At 36.9% G+C, this 23099-nt stretch overlaps 1 long non-coding RNA gene across 1 annotated transcript in view; it reads right to left on the bottom strand.

The window, feature by feature from the left end:
* Nucleotides 1-212: 212 nt before the first annotated feature.
* LOC135471771 (uncharacterized) overlaps nucleotides 213-23099 on the bottom strand; it is a 70774-nt gene continuing 47887 nt past the window's right edge. Inside the window, exons 3-5 of the long non-coding RNA XR_010444470.1 lie at nucleotides 20546-20627; nucleotides 2075-2485; nucleotides 213-376 (exon numbers count right to left, since the gene is read on the bottom strand). This is a non-coding gene — a long non-coding RNA (uncharacterized LOC135471771). The remainder of the gene's footprint in view (nucleotides 377-2074; nucleotides 2486-20545; nucleotides 20628-23099) is intronic.

Genomic DNA, 23099 nt, shown 5'->3' with positions numbered 1-23099 from the left:
TGTCTCTATGAGGTTCCTGTGTGAACACGCTTGAAGTGACATGGATTTCCCGATTTCTAAAGTTCTGACTAGGATTAGCATTACACACGAAAAAATATAAAACAATTGCGGAATATTAACCAGAAACTACAATATGGAACATAAAACAAAGCTTAATTCAAAGGCAAAAAAACTGAAAACGCAGGAACTGTATAAGGACAATACTGTAACTTTTTTATTGACAAATATCAAAAATATGGAAACAGTAACAGTAAAACCGATTAAAGCGAGCAGTGGTCATGCATTGGACAGTACCGCTGTTCTTCAAAAGCGCCAACTCTTTCTTACCTTCTGATTGCCCACATGCAGAACTGGCTGGAAAGGGTGTCCTTGATTGCTGTTAAAGTACAGAAAAAGAACCCCGTATAAAAGAATTGCTGGAATTCTGGATTAGACTAACATATAGTTGGCCAGCTAGATGTAAGGTTTTGGCCTCATTGGCAAACCTCATATTGATAGTAGGCAAGCAATCAACGGTAAACTTTAGGTAAGACCACTTCTCATAAACTATGGAAGCAGAGGAATCTGGAAGACTCCATCCACGCATGGTACTAAACACACGACAGTGATTATATGCCTAGCAACCATTACCTACTCCCTCACTACACTGCTCAAGCTTTTCGCATGTGAAAGAGCAACTTTCAGTGCAATTTATGCACATTTGTCTTTTTATTTTGGAGACAAAACTACACTGGTTGAATTGGCCAGTTTCAGGGCTTCATAAAAAGTATAATTTTATCAGACAACACACAATGATGCTTTCACAATATATTTGAATATAGTGGCTCAGTTGGTTAGCTCGCAAGCATAGCCTAACGACCCAGGAGCCTCTTACCAATGGGATCCATGTGAGTTCAAGTCCAGCTCATGCTGGCTTACTCTCCAGCTAAACGTGGGAAGGTCTGTCAGCAACCTGCGGATGGTCGTGGGTTTCTCTCGGGCTCTGCCCTGTTTCCTCCCATCATAATGCTGGCCCCCTCCCATCAAAATGCTGGCTGCCGTCATATTTGTGAAATCTTCTTGAGTCCATAAATCAAACGTGAAAATGTTGAAGATTTACAGTATGAAACCCATAATCCTTTTTGACAGCTATAAAAGTTGCTGTCACATTTTTTTTTTTAACTTCCAGTTCCAACATCGTACAGAGCTTTTCCTGGTAACTTTTGTAATCCCCTGAACAATGTTACTGACGACACAATTGGGTCCAATCAATCATCAAAGACTACTTAATGCAAGACATCTCTCAGAGTTTTTGATTGGTCACGTTCTATCATTTTGATGATACAAGGTCTCAAGTGATATACAGGCCTCAAACTGAACCCGCCAGAAAAATATCCTGAATGAACTGGTAACACGAACAGTGTTGATAATCTTTTTTTTTTTTTTTTCTTTTCATTTTTTTTTTTTCATAATGATTTTTTGCCAATTCTAGAGTAACCATTATAATATTTCTTAACTTACTAATACTAGTTAGGCTAATGTACTGGACCTAAAATTTGAGGCAATTTAGAAGGAAATAAAGCCATTTTAGAGGGAAATAAAGACTTTAGTGTCAAATAAAGGCATTTTAGAGGAGAATAAAGGCATTTTAGAGGCAAATAAAGGTTACAAAATATTACTTTTAGTGCTGAAACATTTTCCAATAGGATGTTATTCTACCTCAAAATACCATTGTAATATGAATGGAATTTCAAGTAAATTAATAACAAGTCATCTTTTATTTTATTGCCAAGTTTTATGCCAAATGCAGTGTTTTGAAACATACATGTATCTTTAATTCACAGGCAACATTGATAGTCTTTCTTTTCCTACTTTTTATCAAGAATTTCTACATGCACCAATAAATGATACCCTTTTCACCCTTTTAAATCAACACTCCTGTTCAGCATTCACACAACATTTTAATCATTTGATGTCTGTAAAGCCTATTCTTAGAGCATTATCTTAATGCACCTCCATCATTCAAAATAAACCTTCCTTCCTGAGTTTAATCCAGCTTTCTTCTGAAGCATATGAATCTGGACTAAGAACTTGCCTGTGTGATTGTTTCGCGGGAGGGCTAGGTTGTCTTTGATCTGTTCATTAGCACAGCCCGGATTTGGCCGGATCAGGTTGCCACAAGGCCAGGATGAGTGCTGATGATATTGATTCCTGCATTTATCCACAGCGATGCTTCCCTCTATCTCTTTTTTTTTTTTTTTGTAATTATTTCTTCCTCTTCAGGTGAGAGCCGGAGCTGTCGTTGCGTTCTCCGAGGGCGCATAACTCATTACAGGACAGGTGAGCCCGGATTAGCCAACATGTTGCTTTGGATGGTAATGACTTAGACTGTGTCCACATCAGATGACAGCGGGGGAGGGGGGTGTGGTGAGAGCGCTGACATATCATGCTTCACGGACTCCCGACTGCTTTACCATTGCTACCTGGGGCAGGCTAAAAAAAAAAACTAAAAAAAAAACAAACGTCTGTCTTAGCAATTATGCCAGAGTAGTGTGAGATCAATTATGGCCGGATAATACAAGTAAAATCTCTGCCGCTAATTGATGGAAATGGATCAGACAACATTTACCTGCCTCAATATTGACAGATCCTCCTGGGCTGAATCTATTCCCACCCCACTTATCTTTTCTTGTACAGAGATCGGACTGGCTGAAAAAAAAAACCTCCTACCCTCTAAAGTTTCTATTGATGCAGAGTTATGTCGAAAAACAATGCAGTGTCAGTGAGTTTATTTGCCTTGTGAAAATGGCTCGTAAAAACACGATGTTTAACTGCATGGACAACCTAACTCATCAGCATTAAGTAGGCAATGAGCTGTGGTATAAATCACATGACCTGTACACGCTGATTCGGCTGTATTGTTGTCATCTTGAGCAAAGCAGCAGGCCTAGGGTCAATGTAAGGGGAAGCCATTAGGGTATTATGTGTGTACAACCGTACACAATAGGACAGACAAACAGCCACCTAGCTAAGGTACATGGATTATGTATGTGTTCTATTATGTCCAAAGAGAATGTGCACTGCCATCTACTTGAGCAAGTTTGCTGCTGATGAAATTCAAAGCCTGAGTGAATGGAAACACAGACATTTGCCGGGAGTAGGGGATGGAGGTGTGGGGGCCAAGTATTAATAACTTCAACCATGGAATTATGATTTATGAAGGGCTTCCAGGCTAATGCTGTTAATGAAATCAACACACAATTTGAAGAGGCTCCTTTATGTAAGGCTAAACTTCAACGCATCATATCTATTATAAAGCACATACTGATATAGATTATTTTCACAACAAATCTACAGAAACATATTGCAATCTACATGTACTGCATTTGCTCTAAAAAAAATCCCTTGGAAAAAAAAATGTATTTTTTGTTGCAAATACATGTATATGTAATAAAATAACACTTTTAAGGTGATCAATTTTAAGATCACTTTGTTATTGTGGTAATTACGGAGATTCGTATTAGTAACTTTACCAGTTCATGGTTAATTCGTACAAAACAACTAAAGGATGCTAAAATACGGCATAAAACGCCAATCATATAAATATGAAATAAATAACGATACTAAAATCTATTCATTGGGGATTCCATGAAACTGAAGCTAATTCCATCATAGCAGATTGGTTAGTGAGAGGCGTCTACAAGATTAGATAACACCAACTTGACTGTATGAATAATTGAAAGCTGTGCTACACATCAAAGCAATCTGAGGCACAATAAGTCTTCCTGGCAAAGCTTTGGAATTGCCCCCATTAAATATTAGGATTACGGGACCATGCCAGCAAACATTATCTGCCACCCCCCTCCCCTACCCAAAACTATATATGGTGTGTAGTAGACCCTGGAGGATCTGTGTATGCAATTGTTGCCTGTAACAGCTATCAATCACTGTTATATTTATTGACTATAGTGACTGATAGGAGAGGCAAATTTCATCTGGTTTTACAGTCACATTAATGATTAAGTGAATTTTACATATGCGTCCCAATACTTCTATTCTTCCTAAAGCACAAAGTAAATCTACTGAATACTGCACGAGTCTGATGTACAAAAAACAGCACTGACAATTACCATGCGTACAGTGACAGGTGTACAGTAAAGAATTAATACAGTACATGTTTATTTCACCCCAAAAAGTTGCTGTAGGTGGGGTTCAGTTGGTTGGCGAGCTAGTGCAGCGCAATGACCCAGAAGTCTCTCACCAATGCGGTCGCTGTGAGTTTAAATTCAGCTCATGCTGGCTTCCTCTCCGGCCATACGTGGGAAGGTCTGCCAGCAACCTGCGGATGGTTGTGGGTTTCTGCCCGGTTTCCATCCACCATAATGCTAGCCGCCATGGAGTAAGTGAAATATTCTTGAGTACGGCATAAAACACCAATCAAATAAAAAAAGATGAATGTAAAGTGATCCAAGAACTTTTATGCCGATTAATACTTTAAATTCAATAAACTGTCATGTAAGTTACATTTTAATCAGGGTTCACACTGCTTACATGACTTCAGACACAACAACTTTAGTGTAGGTCTACCCATTCAGGCTAAATTCAAGAGCCCTCGTTTACCCCTATTTTACATGTACAGGTATGTGTAAAGTCCTACTAAAGTCCCAAGACATTGTTTCTTCATGTTTGATAAACACGCTGTGAAAATATAATTTATTTATTTTATTTGATTGGTGTTTTACGCCGTACTCAAGAATATTTCACTTATACAACGGCGGCCAGCATTATGGTGGGTGGAAACCGGGCAGAGCCTGGGGGAAACCCACGACCATCCGCAGGTTGCTGGCAGACCTTCCCACTTACGGCCGGAGAGGAAGCCAGCATGAGCTGGACTTGAACTCACAGCGACCGCATTGGTGAGAGGCTTCTGGGTCATTACACTGCGCTAGCGCGCTAACCGACTGAGCCACGGAGGCCCCTGTGAAAATATAAAGAATATTTTCTCATGATATTATGCATATATGTACACACATTATATGTAAGTGGTCAATCTGTTTATTTTTTTATTTCAGTTTATTTTATTTTTTTAGATTCTAATTGAATTTCAGACTTTTCGAGAAGACAAAAATAAGCTGAAATACTTAAAAGGCATTGAATTTATTTAAATTGAGCATTCAGGAACCTGTGCAAACCATATTTCAAAAATGTGACTACTTACGAACGTCAAAGATGACATCAGTTAATATAACTCAGAGAAAATCAGATTAAAAGCAAGCGACACAACACCAGACTCTGTCATCGACAAAACCAGAGCCAGATTTGAACTCCCATTTTTCAGTGGGTTGGTGTGGTATTTTGCCAGCAGTGGTTGCCCTCCCTACACTCTATTTCAGATTAGGCTCATCTACATCACCCGACTTAACCAGAATACTGTTCAGAGTGTAACACACTCATTTAATTAGGCCTTGATGTCATGGCTGTCTTAAGCGCTGACTTGCTGTAACTATGTGTAACTTGACTGATAAGGCTGTATATTCAAATCCAGCCCGTATGTTTAATACAGACTAGTGAGTTTGAACTCTTAACATGTACAAGACAATGTTTTTATAATTGATATGATCTTCTATTATCTACTGCTTTATTTTTGCATTTGTTATTATAACGCAAGATTTCAGATGCAAAACAGAAAACATTTTTGAAGTTTTCTGCAAATAAAATAAAACAAGATAATGTTTTTATAATTGATATGATCTTCTATTATCTACTGCTTTATTTTTGCATTTGTTATTATAACGCAAGATTTCAGATGCAAAACAGAAAACATTTTTGAAGTTTTCTGCAAATAAAATAAAACAAGATAATGTTTTTATAATTGATATGATCTTCTATTATCTACTGCTTTATTTTTGCATTTGTTATTATAATGCAAGATTTTAGATGCAAAACAGAAAACATTTTTGAAGTTTTCTGCAAATAAAAAATCTTTAACGGACTTTCAGATTTCACCACCTGTCAAATATTTGTATATTCTCCATGAATGTTTGGAATATATATATATATATATATATATATATATATATATATATATATATACATATACTGCCTCACAAGATGGGATTTCTCACTTCAGAATTTTGGGAGCTGCAGACTTTACAGCATAGTCTATTGAGTTATACAAAACCCTTAAGCTATATCTTGCAGCATATTTTCTTCTACGCAGTTTGGCATGTGTGCATTATTTGTGTGAAAAACAATTTTTTTTTTAATCTACTGTCAACCCTGGCTCTCAATAACCAACAAGTGCTTTGGTCACACTAAACATCTGTTACTTGAGCAGTCTAAAAGAAGAAGAAAAACTGAAGATAGAAGGCACCGTGTGGTTTATGTTCAAATGAATAGTGTGATGGTGGCAGTTGTTTGCTAGGTACCAAATGTAGATGGTGCTACAATAAAGCACAAAGCCAGTGACATACACACACAGACGCTGGTCTTACCATATTATGACATCTACAGATGGTCCCCCTTTTCAAGGAGTTTTAATTAATTCATGCGGTGGCTGACTGACAGATGGCACACCTATCGTTCCTCTTCACACACACACAAACCTGCGGTTAGCAAACTAGCCATGCGGAACTAAAGAAAACCTAAAGTGTACTAACTTCAACTTCTGGCTAGGTTACACTTTGCCATATGCCACAGTTTGCTGCCTGATGGCAGCAGGTAGATTATTTGCCACTTCGTGTAATAAATGTTTACAGTCCTGGGCAAAGTCTATCTGCAAGCTGGAGTCAATAGCTTTCATATACATATATGGCTTACTGTATTTCAACTGAGTGACATATTTAACTTGATTCTGATTCGTCCACCTTATAGGGCATCTTAGGAGTTTTTTGTGGAGTTGGATTAATTTCTTATCAGAAAAAGTTTAGTGTTGGCATTATACAGTATACTTATTTCAACATAGGTATGTATATATATATATATATATATATATATATATATATATATATATATATATATATAGGCAAAAGCTTCTACTGGTAAAGGTTAAGACACAGAACACATACAAGTACATAAAGACTGTATTTACATTACATAACCTGCACCCAACAAAGGGCATTTCGTACAGGCATATCAAGATTACTGAAAATTACTTTTGGTGTTAAAACTTACACTTCCCTCATAGAATATCATCCTAGATGTACCTTTCAAAAAAAAAACCTCAAAACACCTTTCTAAGATAAAAAGAAATACTCTCAGGCAACTTAACCATTTACAAAATTATGGTCACATATGGTACATAAAACATACACAGCCATTTTAGTGGACTAAGAGCTGTTTGCATAAGTTACGAAGCTACTGATCAATACGAGGAAGTGTTCAAATTCACCTCTCCCCCTCCATTTTGCCAATAAGAAAACAATTTAATATGTAACTTTTGCACTGGAACTTCATCTTGCCGCCCACATTCTGTTTTAAATCTAACGGCTGATTTAAAGCTTTATCTTGGAGAAGTGTATAGCCAATGACTGTCAAACATGTAGTCCTAACACCCCCTTCAAATTGCCTACTTCCAAGAGAACAAAAATTTGGACCTCAGTGGTATGACTTGATTAGGGGTTGAACTCATACACCTTCCATTAAAGACAGACACCGATTCCTTGTTGAAAAGGAACATTTTAACATTATAGCAAACCCCATAGACATTATAAATAAACTGGTTAAAAAAAAAGAAAATAACTATTATTTAGTATCTTGTATTGTTCAATGCATTGATGATGTTTTTTTGTTGTAAGGATAATGGTTGACATCACAGAAACATAAGACCATTACTTTAACCTTCCAGGGTTTATTCCTTTAAGAGGAGGTGGGGGGGCACGGGGCAACTTTGCTTTTTAATGGAACTCTGCAAGTTTTGTCACTCAGAAAATTTTCCAATTGCACTCCAGGGCAAAGGTTAGAACATTGATCAGCCAAAGCCTATGTAATGTGCCGATATGCAAATGACATCACAATCTATTAATTTCAATGAACATGCTCAGAGTAGCGTGAAAAGGGAAATGTGCGAAGTTTGAGTCAGCTGAAGATCCCAGTCTAATTGGATGTGTGAACTGACCTGACTCATCAATTAGCGAGACATAAAAGGACACAAGCCACGGTGTGCGCTGCATGAGACGCCTGCTGCCATTGGCCTGTGCAGTCTATCTGGGGCGCTTATAAACTGATCAATATGCTTGCTTGCCGATAGGCAAGTCTTATCTGCAGATCTGGGAGAGCCGTAATTCCAGGCCCCCACCAACGAATAAATGAATGAGAGATTTTCAATAATGGCAATGCGATGATGAATTTACATTGCACTAAAGGCAAGATGACTAACTATGTCAAGTCATTACCCAAATAATACACTAATAGCCCAGTATCCATGACTGGTGAGTAAACTGACATATCTGTATGTAAAATGATATTCAGTATTCAAGTTCAATGAAAAAAATGATTAAAAAATAAATAAATAAAAAACATATAAGCAGCTTTGTGAAAAAATACCACTCAAAAAGTTTTACATATTGTGGCATGTTCATAGATGCTGCTGACTTTTTTTTATACAGGCTATCAATTCAAAACTTGTTACCCAGTTAAGCAAAAATAAAAAATCATAAATTATGCAATATAATCTACTCATGTGAGCTGTAAAAAGTTATCTTTGAATAAGATATACAGTATGCTGATTACATACTAATGGAATAGTCATTTCTAAGTGGGACCAGTGTGCTGTGCTGATTGTATAGTTAATATGTTAATGTTTATAAGTGGTATCTAAGTGAGATGTACCAGTGTGCTGTACTGACTGCATACCAAATGCATTCACAAAAATGACACCAAAGTGAGACCAGTGTACTGTGCTGATTGTGTACCCAATACATTGGCACAAATGACACCAAAATGAGACCAGTGTACTGTGCTGATTGTGCATCCAATACACTGACACAAATGAAACCAAAGTAAGAACAGTGTACCATGCTGATTGTGTACCCAATACATTAATACAAATGACACCAAAGTGAAACCAGAGTACTGTGCTGATTGTGTACCCAATACATTAATACAAATGACACCAAAGTGAGACCAGTGTACTGTGCTGATTGTGTACCCAATACATTGACACAAATGACACCAGAGTGAGGCCAGTGTACTGTGCTGATTGTGTATCCAATACACTGACACAAATGAAACCAAAGTAAGAACAGTGTACCATGCTGATTGTGTACCCAATACATTAATACAAATGACACCAAAGTGAAACCAGAGTACTGTGCTGATTGTGTACCCAATACATTAATATAAATGACACCAAAGTGAGACCAGTGTACTGTGCTGATTGTGTACCCAATACATTGACACAAATGACACCAGAGTGAGGCCAGTGTACTGTGCTGATTGTGCATCCAATACACTGACACAAATGAAACCAAAGTAAGAACAGTGTACCATGCTGATTGTGTACCCAATACATTAATACAAATGACACCAAAGTGAAACCAGAGTACTGTGCTGATTGTGTACCCAATACATTAATATAAATGACACCAAAGTGAGACCAGTGTACTGTGCTGATTGTGTACCCAATACATTGACACAAATGACACCAAAGTGAGGCCAGTGTACTGTGCTGATTGTGTATCCAATACACTGACACAAATGACACCAAAGTGAGACCAGTGTACTGTACTGATTGTGTACCCAATACATTGACACACCACCAAAGTGAAACCATTGTATCCTACTGATTTTGTACCCAATACATTCATACAAATGAAACCAAAGTGAGAACAGTGTACCGTGCTGATTGTGTATCCAATACATTAACAGAAATGGTGCCAGTGTACTGTACTGATTGTGTGCCCAATACATTAACACAAATGGCACCAGTGTGTTGTACTCATTGTGTGCTCAGTACATGAACACAAATGGCATCAGTGTGCTGTACTAATTGTGTGCCCAATACATTAACACAAATGGCATCAGTGTGCTGTACTGATTGTGTGCCCAATACATTAACACAAATAGTACTAGTGTACTGTACTGATTGTGTGCCCAATACATTAACACAAATGGCACGAGTGTGCTGTACTGATTGTGTGCCCAACACATTAACACAAATGGCACGAGTGTGCTGTACTGATTGTGTGCCCAATACATTAACACAAATGGCACCAGTGTACTGTACTGATTGTGTGCCCAATACATTAACACAAATGGCATCAGTGTACTGTAGTGATTGTGTGCCCAATACATTAACACAAAAGCATCAGTGTACTATACTGATTATGTGCCCAATTACATTTACACAAATAACACCTGTGTGCTGTACTGAATGTATAGCCAATTAATACATCACTACAAATGACATCAAGGTGAGACCAGCGTACTGTGCATGTACTGAGACTATATTCACTATACATTCCTACATCCACCCTGGCACAGACGGTGGGCCTGACCTCCCCCTACCACAAGCCCATATGGTTTTAAACTTACTACTCTGATCTGTAACCAAGTAATTGCACACAACTTTGTACGCATCCTGCCACAATATTAAGGTTGGAGGTCAATAGCACATAAATTACACTCAGAGGTACAATGAACACAGTGTATATGTGACCAAGGGTGTAATTATAGAGCACAGATGCCTCAACCACAAAATACCCTCGTTATTAATTGAGACCATGTACTAAGTTTACGCTTATACTGTTAAATAGTGACATATTATAAAGTTCATCAAGTACATGTACATGTACCTTACTCATCTGTCAACATCACAATTACCCATCAAACATGTTCACAGTATCACGCACAAAATAAGAAAATAACCGTGTTTTCACCACAGTTTAATAACAGGGCCAAAAAAAATTTCTTATTGTGGTCAACATGTTGGGTATGGTGACCAAATTTTGGCTTAAATTGGTAAAAGACTGAAATGCATTCTTTATAAATAAATACGCATCTTACTATTAAAAAGCGATTATGTCACATCACACATTTTAATCAAAGAACTGATCAAGCTCAATACACACTGAAACTTTTAGTATCTTCTTTATTCAGGGATGTTTGACAAAAAGTGGCTGAATTTGAGCACTGAAATGGGCACTATGTAAGTAATTAGTGAAAAGTTGACAATGATGTAATATCATACCCGTAAGTGTTCAAAACTTCTGCACCTATAAGATTTAGTTCATGTACAGTACATAAACAAGGTTCACTTGGTACAAGTTTGGTTTACAACATTTGGTTCATGTATACATGTAGTACATATACAAAGCTCACTTGGTACAAGTCTGGTTTATGACATTTGGTTCATGTATACATGTAGTACATATACAAAGCTCACTTGGTACAAGTTTGGTTTACAACATTTGGTTCATGTATACATGTAGTACATATACAAAGCTCACTTGGTACAAGTTTGGTTTACAACATTTGGTTCAGGTATACATGTAGTACATATACAAAGCTCACTTGGTACAAGTTTGGTTTACAACATTTGGTTCAGGTATACATGTAGTACATGTATGAGGCTCAGCTGGTACAAGTTCACTTTGCAACATTTAGGTCATGTTCGGTACTTATACAAAGCTCACTTGGTACAAGTTTGGTTTACAACATTTTTTCACGTATAGTACACATACGAGGCTCAGATGGTACAAATTCTATTTGATAACACTTGGTTCACATACATGTACCATACACAGCAAGCGCAGTTGGTTCAAGTTCAGTTTACTTTACCTATGGTAGTTTTACACTTTTGTAAAAATTCTGTTTACAACACTTGGTACATGCACAATACATACACCAGATTCTGCTGGTACAGGTTTGTTACAGTCAGTGGACCTAAGACAACTGGAGTGGATGAGGGGGAGGGGGGGAGTTGTTAGCCTGGGAAAGTACACTAGCCCTCTGGGGCGACTTATTTGAGAGTGGGACAGATGGGGACTATTAGATGGTTGGCTTTGATTACTGCTGCCCAGATGAAATATGGCATGTATAAACAGTGTTACTGTCCCCTAGCTAGGCACATGGAAGGTGTATGGACAGGGAGACCTATTTACTCATCTCCCATGCTACCCATGACTGCTGCTTCTTCTACCCCCCCCCCCCCACCCCCAACCCCATCCATCCTCCTCCAGCACTACATCCCTCTATCCCATCTTCACTGCCCACTTACTCCGTCAAAATACAGGAAATGCATAAACACCTGGTCTTTAAGTCGACTGAAGTAACACTACTGGAACTGAATGCATGTCATCATAAAGTTTTGAAACTTCAGTGAATTTTATTTTGTACAAATGAAATTTTGGTCTGGCAATTAATCGAAGCCCTTAAAAGTACCCCTTCTCATTCCACCATATGGGGATACCATATTTATTATTTCTTTTCAGCCTGAAATACTTCACAAGCTATTATATATCCACACACACGGCATGTCTTAATGAGAAACTTACGAATAGTTTCAGTAAGAAAAAGTACGTGTAATTGTAGATAAACACGTGCATGTATGATTGGAGACATATCTGCAGTAAATGTTGAGCACCCAAAACATTCTCACTTGTTTTGTAAAACGTAAAATAAACACATGCACATGACAAAGACTTCTATACATCGCTGACCTCATTGGGTTTTCTTTTTTTTTTTTTTTGAGTTGTAATGTGTCAAATTTCTTTTTTAATAGAATATTCATGCCTGTAAAATAGGTTTGGATCACAGAGCAAATTGCATTACTACTGTTTATTGATGCCGTAATTTTTTTACAGATCAACCCTAGACCTTCAAAAGCTTGTGTTAAACCTGCTGCCTGCATATGAACATCTCTCAACAAGCTCTACCACCCCTGTGGGCCCTCAGTCCCTTCACATTAATTATTAAGAGCATTCATTGCAGCCTTTGGCAGCCCAGAGTACACCCAAGGGATTTGGTTAATCCTTATCTCTTCTACAATCCCTTCATGTTTGATCATGCTGCAAGCGTGGGTCTGAAAGCTCACAACAAAATCCGTCACTTCTAATGTATTTAAGGAACGTAATATTCTGGGTATATCTTCAAACGTATCAGACGACTGCGTTAAATCAATGTACCTTATCAAATCCCCGACAAACTCTGATAAGACAAAAAAAATCACTTAGACTTATCACTGGTGATCTTAATTGGGCTGTTCACAAGATTTCAACACGTCACTTTATTGCTGTAGACACTTTACATGCTTCAAATTTTAAAACGTAATTAAAGTGATTTTGTCACCAGGCAATTTGACATCCTATGACAAACAATATTTGTGTTTTCAAACAAAAACTAAAGCCACATTAATACTGGTATATGGAGGACTGAATCCAATGAATGTAGAAAACACCTGAGCAAAATTACAGTAAACAAAACTCAGCTGTTCTTTTAACTTAAACAGGAAAGTTGTCATACTATCTTTACTTCTTGATTTACTTCTTGATTATCTGTCAAACTAAAGCAATTAAGGCATAAGGAATAAACCAAAGCAATTAAGGCATAAGGGATAAACCAAAGCAATTAAGGCATAACGGATAACCAAATCAATTAAGGCATAACGGATAAACCAAAGCCAACATTATTAGATTATTGTAAACCTCATTCATGTAAAGACAAATGAATGCTAAATCCTTCAAAAACAGACAAATCTAAGCTAAAGTCACCCTTCAAAGCCATCAGTGCAACTTAAAGCCCAAGTCACTTGTATAAGAGAAATTAAAGCCAAATTACATCTCAGAAATTTAAGCCCAAGCAAGACAAAATGAAACCCATCATTGTCCAACAAAATGAAAGCCATCCTTGTCCGATAAAATGAAAGCCATTCTTGTCAGACAAAATGAAAGCCATGCTTGTCAGACAAAATGAAAGCCATCATTGTCCGACAAAATGAAAGCCATAACTGTCCGACAAAATGAAAGCCATCATTGTCCAACAAAATGAAAGCCATCCTTGTCAGACAAAATGAAAGCTATCATTGTCCAACAAAATGAAAGCCATAACTGTCCAACAAAATGAAAGCCATCATTGTCCAACAACATGAAAGCCATCATTGTCTGACAAAATGAAAGCCATTCTTGTCCGACAAAATGAAAGCCATTCTTGTCAGACATGTTTTGTCACACAATGTAAAAACACTTATGCAAAAAAAATGATTTTAATGTATAATCAAGCATTCATATAAAAAACACTTCTAAACATACAAATGCAACTAATTTAACACAGCAGTTTTTCAGAAAGTGAAATCTGATAGTTGACTTTGTACTCGCAGAAAAGCCCAGCACTCCTTTATAGCCTAACAGTCTGTCGTTAGTCTGATCATTTTCACTGGGGCAGTTAATTCTCATCAAACATGCCAGTTTACACAATCAAACACTCAGAATTCATCTTTGACAACACTCAGACATTCTCATGCCAGGCAGGGAGTACTGCTGCCAAGCCACGGAGTGCTAAACCCTAACTCTAGATTTCCCCCGTACAGGTGACCCTCAGGTACCCTTACTGTGATTCCAGACAAGGGACCCCAGACACCCAGCCCCCACTGTACCCCTGTATGTCAGGTCAGCAGATGGCTGCCTTCCCAACCCTCTTCATATCTGACACAAGTGTCAACAAGCCTCACTGTTTCTTTATCTCCACTGGTTTAGTATGGAAGGTGATTCCTGAAATCCTTCAGACTACCCTGTAAATGACTTCCATAGATTCCATTTGTGGGTGAAATAAAAGTATGCCATCTGCGTCCCCCTCCACCCCCCCCCCCACCACTGACTAGAGGGTTCTGATCACATCCCTTAATACACAACCCTGTGCCCCCCAACTACTCCCTAAACCTCCCTGTGTACATTCCCTTCTTACACATTTCTAAATCATTCAGATCTGCCTCCCTAACTGCCCTTAGTGTGAAAACTCATACATGTACATGTATAGTACACATACATGTAGTACACTCTTGTTGTATACATACATACATTCTTACATACATACATTCTTACATACATACATACATACATACATACATACATACACACATACATACAATTGACCCAGAAAGTACAATATTTTGAGACAAATAGATGTCACACAATATTACTTCTGCCAGGTTCTGAAACTTAAAACCTGTCCTTGGACATGGAATTTATAGATTCCTATGGGGCCTTGGTCACAATAAACAGGTCGGCAAAGTTCGCCTTGCCATCTGCGCACTAGAAGTGTTTAGTGAACTGCACTTTTCATCCACCAATATGATTCTCTGCATGTCACACATATATGGTAAAGTTCATCAGTGTTTGCCAAAGGTCGGTCTTTTACTTCGCAAGATCCAATGCTTGAGTATATGGCATCAAATAACAATGAAATAAATAAAGTGAACTGTACATGTCTGAGCAAACTAGCTTGTATTTTTTTACATCAAAATGACTGAAGATACACACTGTTTTAAACTTACTGTCAGATAACCTGTCTTTTAACAGATGTCAGTTAATGTCTGATATGCATGGCAAGGACTACCAACACATTTCAATACTACATGTAAAAACTTATTACTGAACAAGTTAGGTGTTCAACTTCACATGCATACCCAGAGGAAGTTGTGTGCATCAATGTACATTAACAATTTTCGATATATATATGTATGTATATATATATATGTATGATTGTATATTGAACAATATTATTCAACAGAATTGAAATGTCTGTACCAAAATTGCAACAACATGGCTGAAAACTTGCCGATGTGGCCTAAAACCTTAGTCATTCATTCCAGTATGCATTCTTAAGTGTGCCTGAATACCTGTATTTCATATTTGCAATCAAACCATCTGGGAAGAAACTCCAGTATATGTACACTGTAAAACAGTTTTTATCAGTGAAAAAGGATGAAGCCATGGGATCAGTTCAGGTCCAGATGACAGGCTGGTTGATGTTGTTGTGTAGAGATAAAATGTTCTCAGGAAAACACTTCAGATGACGTGCGTACTATAACCGCAAAGGACAAGGTACATGGCTCACAAATAATATCAGGAAATCCTCGTCGCAGATCTTATCTTAACCACTATACCCTAAATTCTTGTCTCTGTTTTATTCGAAAAAAACAAAGCACCTCTTACATATAGGAGTGATTCAATTATTATTTTTTTTAGATGAATTATACCCATTTTCAGTTTATTGCACAAATATGAAATGAGGCTAAGTAGACAGCATACTTTTGTCATCGGGTCAAAACTACTACCCTATTTCTCCATAACCTTTTTGCTGATTGACTGGACATCTTATGATGACTACAATTTTTCATGAAAAGCGATAACTATGAATGTATTTTCTCAATTTGCCAAACCTTTGAATATTTTAGAAATGTCAAATCATATTTATTCCAAGATTGCTTTTCTCTGAAATTCCTTGCTTATTTACGTAAGAATGTACAGAAACTTTTTCAATGCAAGAACGGCCTGACTTGCATTTATTTTTGTTAATCACAAATTAGCCTCACATTTGCTACAGTTAGTTCAAAGTTATGTGTTTTCATACTTTGGTTTTGCACATGAAATCAACATTTTTATTAGTTTATGTTATCATATAAGATAATGATCAAAAATATATATCATACAACTTAGGACACGTATTAAGACTGCAAATCTTCCCTGACCTTTGGGTGAGTGCTTTTCAAAACGAACCATAAAGTGTTACTTTCATTTATTTTTATTTATATTTCATTTTTTTTTTCTTTGATAGTGTATAATACCCGATTCTCAAGAATTTCCATTTACACAAAAAAAAAAATTCAGCCATCTTCTGGTAGCTGACAAAGTGGTCTACCCAGCCACAGCTAGATCTGAACCTGGGACCTCATGGGCCGGAGACTGATCAGCAGCACAGTGTTCATGTAAAGTCTCATGAAGAGCTGACTGCATGTTTATGATGAGATCACTGTCAGATGCCAAAGTGTTGTGGGTTTAATGATTTCCTGACAAACATAACCTGGTTTTCCTGTTACTATCTAAAACCCAAAAATATCATCAGTGATATTTACATATGACTAAACAACATGTGCACGAAACTGACGATCAATCAATTAAGCATGCCTTTTATCTTTGTAGCAAATTGCCTGGTATTTTCGTAAAATTACTTATCGGATATTTTCCCAGAACTGTGTGATCAAAATTAGTGTAACATAATAAGAAATGTGCATGTAAATTTAAGAAAATATACCCCCAAAAGGTCTGTACCTGACGTACCAATCACTGCTGATACACACAGCATTTGCATGACTTATCACATTTATAGATCTATAATCTTAATGCTGACTTAATAATTACTTAATCTTTCTTCACATACCAGAACAAGATAGTGTGAACAAGGAGGCCCCATTCAGTATATTTAGCCTCTAAACAGGGGCATACATGGAAGTAGAAAAAATTAAAATATTGATTAGGTTTAAACATTTTCATAACTTAATGTATTTCAACTATAATTCACTCAGTGTGCTTCTTACCGATTTCATTCACCTTATAGCACAACTTAAAAGTTGTTTTGTTTTTTTTGTGAAGTTTGAATGATTTCTTACTAGAAAAACTTAAATGCTAGCATCAAAAGTCCTTTCTGGGCTTTTTAAAGTGCACTTTACTTACCAAATTTTTATAGAAAAATACGGAACATTTTCATTCCCAATTGTTAATTCTACAATAAATGGTCTTTATCAATTCATTTAGCTTTATTTGTTTAAGATCGTTTAAACATTGCATAATTAAACGCCATCTTTAGATGGCAAATGTATACCTGACATTCAGAAGAGCATAACAGGAGTTTTGTCTGGATTACTAAAAAAAAACAATTGAGATGGCACATATAAACCCTTAAACTGTATTTGAACTAAGACTTAATTTTGTTGATGGAAACAGATGCTTAGTTGCCATTTGGGGTAAAGCATATGTGTATACATGTCACTTGGGTAGAAAAATGCCATGTAGATATAAATATATACAAATTTTACAACATCATAACTAAATCATTCTAGTTACCATCAGGACATCCCACAGGGATTATGAGGTACCATAAACTATTACACGTCAACGACAGCATCATCCAGCCATCTGGATAATTCAAGGGAGACAAATTTGCTGAGCGGAGAGTTATCAGTGAAGGGAACAGCCGAATTCGTGCAAATGTAACCCAGCTGTGCACATGCCAACAAGAAAATACGGGTGTAGTGTATTCAGACAGAATCAGCGACATTTCGGCCAGCTCTACATCTTGGTCAACGACATTTCAAAGAATAATGTAAATGGAATTTGACAAATTTTAACAAATTTGACTGACAAAAGTCAGTGAAATTTACAGACACCTTATTTAAAGGTGTTAATTACTATTTAACGAAATTCACAATAATGAGCACAGGTATTAATTACTGATTAACCCACTCATGATCTCTGATGTGTTTAAATGCTTAATCTCTTTTCAATGAACTGTCATGTGCCAATTAAAAGTTCTCACACCCTTGAAAATTAGTCTTACCCATTGTAGTTCTCTTAACAAATTCCCCATACAATTTCAGTTTTAAAATCATTAGGTATTTCAGAAAACGAAAGAAAAATGTTCCAACTTTATATGTTCGTTTATGCTTTATGAGTTTTAAGGAACTAGTGAGTTTCTACAATGGAATTAACCTCTATTTTTTTATAGAGTATTAGATATTCATTCATCAGCATCTGGACACATTTTTATAATTATCTGCAACAAATCAATATTTGCCCAAAATCTTAGAGCAGTGTGATAATCAAACTAACCTAAACCAACTCCATTTTCACACCTGTTCATTACTAATATCTAAGATCAAAGGATTGAACACCTGTTCACTGTAATTCTGCCATCATCTTTAATACAATGTCCCATTCTCTAACATCTTCAGGAATAATGGTTTTGACTTTTGGCCCCCATCTGCCAGTGGTTAGTTACTAAGCCCACCCAATAAATAGCATTCTTTAGCAGGTCTACAGGAAGTTCTTGACCTACGTTTTCAATAATCTTTGCTGTACACAAACTTCACAGCTTATCAAAAGTATATACTTATAGCAGTGCTTTTACAACTCTGGACAGAATGTATATTTTTTAAGTTGTAGATGCTTTACATTGTACACCGGAATATTTTGCTCATACAACAGTGATAAAATTAATGGACCAAAGAAACCACTCACTTATAGAACAGTGATAAAGTTTATGGACCAAAGAAACCACTCACTTATAGAACAGTGATAAAGTTTATGGACCAAAGAAACCACTCACTTATAGAACAGTGATAAAGTTTATGGACCAAGGAAACCACTCACTTATAGAACAATGATAAAGTCTGTGGGTCAAGGAAATCACTCACTTATACAACAGTAATAAAGTTTATGGGTCAGGGAAACCATTCACTTGTAGAACAGAGATAAAGTTTATGGACCAAGGAAACCACTCACTTATAGAACAGTGATAAAGTCTGTGGGTCAAGGAAATCACTCACTTATACAACAGTAATAAAGTTTATGGACCAAAGAAACCACTCAGTTATAGAACAGTGATAAAGTTTATGGACCAAGGAAACCACTCACTTATAGAACAGTGATAAAGTCTGTGGGTCAAGGAAATCACTCACTTATACAACAGTAATAAAGTTTATGGGTCAGGGAAACCATTCACTTGTAGAACAGAGATAAAGTTTATGGGCCAAGGAAACCACTCACTTATAGAACAGTGATAAAGTTTATGGACCAAGGAAACCACTCACTTATAGAACAGTGATAAAGTCTGTGGGTCAAAGAAATCACTCACTTATACAACAGTAATAAAGTTTATGGGTCAGGGAAACCATTCACTTGTAGAACAGAGATAAAGTTTATGGGCCAAGGAAACCACTTTCTTATACAACAGTGATAAAGTTTATGGGCCAAGGAAACCGCTCACTTACAGAACAGTGATAAAGTTTATGGGCCAAGGAAACCACTCACTTATACATGTGATAAATGTTTATGGGCCAAGGAAACCACTTACTTATACAACAGTGATAAAAGTTTAGGGGCCAAGGAAACCACTTACTTACAGAACAGTGAAAAAGTTTATAGACCAAGGAAACAATTGACACAGCAGCAATTATAGGGTTACAGGCAAAGGAAACCACCCACTGATACAACACTGATTATTGGGTTACAGACCAAGGAAACCACTCACTGATAGAAAAATGGTCAAGTTTATGGGCCAAGGAAACCACTCTCTGATACAACACTGATTATTGGTTTACAGACCAAGGAAACCACTCACTGATACATCACTGATTATTGGGTTACAGACCAAGGAAACCACTCACTGATACAACACTGATTATTGGGTTACAGACCAAGGAAACTACTCACTGATACAACAGTGTGATTAAGGTTACCACTAGCTTATATAATAAAGATTAGTGCTATTGATGGAGAAAAGATGGAGGATGGTTTGGAAATGTTAATAGTCAAGGACAGTTTGACTTCCCGTAACACGGCTTATCGCTGCTCACCTGCTGTGTCATCACCTGTGGTCACCGCGTAAGTAGGGCATAAAACATTCCATTTAGCAAGTCAGTCCATCTTTTGTCAATGCTGAAAATGACAGTAAATAAGGTATGCGTTAATGAGAGCCTTCAGAACATACAAATATGTTAACTGACTGGAAGGACAAATCAATTTGGGGTTTCTGTCAAGGTATTAGAGACTTCTAAATTTTTCAACTTTCAAGTGAATTATCAGGCATACCCTAGTTCATCTAATTATCTGGACACATATTAGTTGTGCTGAAAAGCAAAGAATTACATCTCTCTCCAAGTTTTGGGAAAATGTAAAGATGTGAATATGTTAAATGGAATTACCATGTGAAAAGCAAGAAGCTTAAATAATTTTCTGATGTTTATAGACGTGACAAACATTTCTAGAAATTGGCGCACACAGTCTGTTGGTAGGTTGGTAAGTCTATCCATGCAACAAATGTTTTGACATCCCACTTCCTACTGGACATTTATTTCATGAGGGAAATGAGTGGAAAATGACACTGATTTATTGCACGATGTCACACCTATTCAAAATTTGCATTTTTAATTATGTTAAAATTTGAAAAAGAAAAATGCTTGGTCATGGTGAATGTTTGAAACAATTTCACAAATTGAAGGTAGATTTTACATGTAGATTGTGGTGCAAATTAATTTACAGCAGTATACATCTAGGGCTTAATATATATATATATATATATATATATATATATATATATATATATGGAAATGTGATGCAGGAACAAATAGCTTTGTTTCACTCAGTGTTCATACAAAACACTGCACCTGAGACACTGTAATTTCGAAAATGACCTCATACTTTATCCTTAATACTTTTTTATAATTAAAAAAAACTACATCTACATGTGTAATCTTGCCTTTTGTTATTATGGATGGACAAAAAATAAAACATTTTTCACAAAACTGCTTTGATAAACAACTAAATTGACTGTAACAGAGCTCAGTTGACTCTGCAGCAACTAATTAAGGGTCAATGCTTTTCGTTCTGCACAGTAGTTTCTGAAATGTACAGCTTAAATCAATGTGTCGTGATTTTCATTTACACACACAAAATCATAAAGACCCTTTCATTTTCTCAACACTTGTTACCATGGCTACTTAGGCTAGCCAGGTGACTTAAAGTGCATTTCGGACCAAATTTTCCCATTGAATTTACTGTTATTAAACTTCCAATATATTAGCATGAATATTTCACCATTTCATTGTTCAGATCCATTCTCTGACAAAAAAAAAAAAATCTACATAGGGTGACAGTGCCTCTAGGGTTTTATCTTTAATATGAATTGCTTTTTAAAAAAAAAAAGTTGAAAAACTATAGATTCAGAAATCTATACCACTCAGTTGCCATAGCAACCTGCTGGGTGTATAGTGTTCTGGGTAATGATAGAACGAGTGTTGTGCACGTGCGCTATCAGCTAAACTCACGCGCTCTGCCTCATCGTCATGGTAGCCAGCAGAAACACAATAACACACTTTACAATGAAAATGAATTGAAAACAAATCCATTTTAATACTCTACATCAAGTTATTGATCCTCCCTTCTTCTACCTTCTCCTTCCTCCACAAATATGCAAACGTGTGCTCACACCAGATTAGCCTGTAAACTGTCGGCTGAGAAAATCTCTGTGGTAAATTCAGGGCCATGAACTGACTGCTGATACAATATTTATAAAGGGCCATCATAATATTGAGACACACCAGCTATTATCTTACGGGGGGGAAAAGTTCCTGCAATCAGCCTGATTGAGCATGACCTATTTAGCTAGCTATAAAGATGACCTCACCTATATCTTGTCTTTTAGCAAAAATCACCCCCCCCCCCACTCCTCCCCCACATCTTCATCACACCCCCTTCCCAACACTACTGACACTGGCACCCTATTTTTTGCATTTCTGCTCTTTCCCTGGGGCTAGGGATAAGGCTTCTGTCACTGTTGATCATTAGTTTGGTTTCCTATGAGGGGTATGGCTCCAAAGGCTTGTTGGAGGAAGGAGGAAGATGAAAATCAAGTTGGTGGAGTTGGGGTGGGTGGAATTGGGGTGGGGGGAATTGGGGTGGGGAGACTTGGTGTGGGTGGAGTTGGTGTGGGGGCAGTTGGGTATGCAGGTAAACCAGAAATAAAGAATGCTGGGAAAGCAGAAATAAAAGGGAGAGGACAAACAGGAATGGTGTATCGCTTTCATAACTTAAAAATGTTGTCATTTTCAACTGGATTTAATAGCCTGGGCATTTGACAAATATAAATAATTAGAATTAGGTTATGAGCCGAATGAATGATAATAACATATACCTCATTCTGCTCATATCACAGAGTAAAGTTGGTGAAGATAGGAGTTAATGTTGGCCTTCAGGTCACACTAATTAATACATTGTCAATAAGCAGACACCTTGAAGTTACATGCATAATCTTTCTATTTATAATGTTGACACTGCTTAATGCTAAGCAAAATAAGTGCATACTGTATACATACTTTAAAAAACAAGATATGTGGATAATTAACCCTTAAG

The sequence above is a fragment of the Liolophura sinensis genome, chromosome 7, assembly GCF_032854445.1.
Source record: "Liolophura sinensis isolate JHLJ2023 chromosome 7, CUHK_Ljap_v2, whole genome shotgun sequence".
Classification (NCBI taxonomy): Eukaryota; Metazoa; Mollusca; class Polyplacophora; order Chitonida; family Chitonidae; genus Liolophura; species Liolophura sinensis.
The sequence above is the reverse complement of the archived record's forward strand: the minus strand, read 5'-3'. Positions and strand labels throughout refer to the sequence as shown.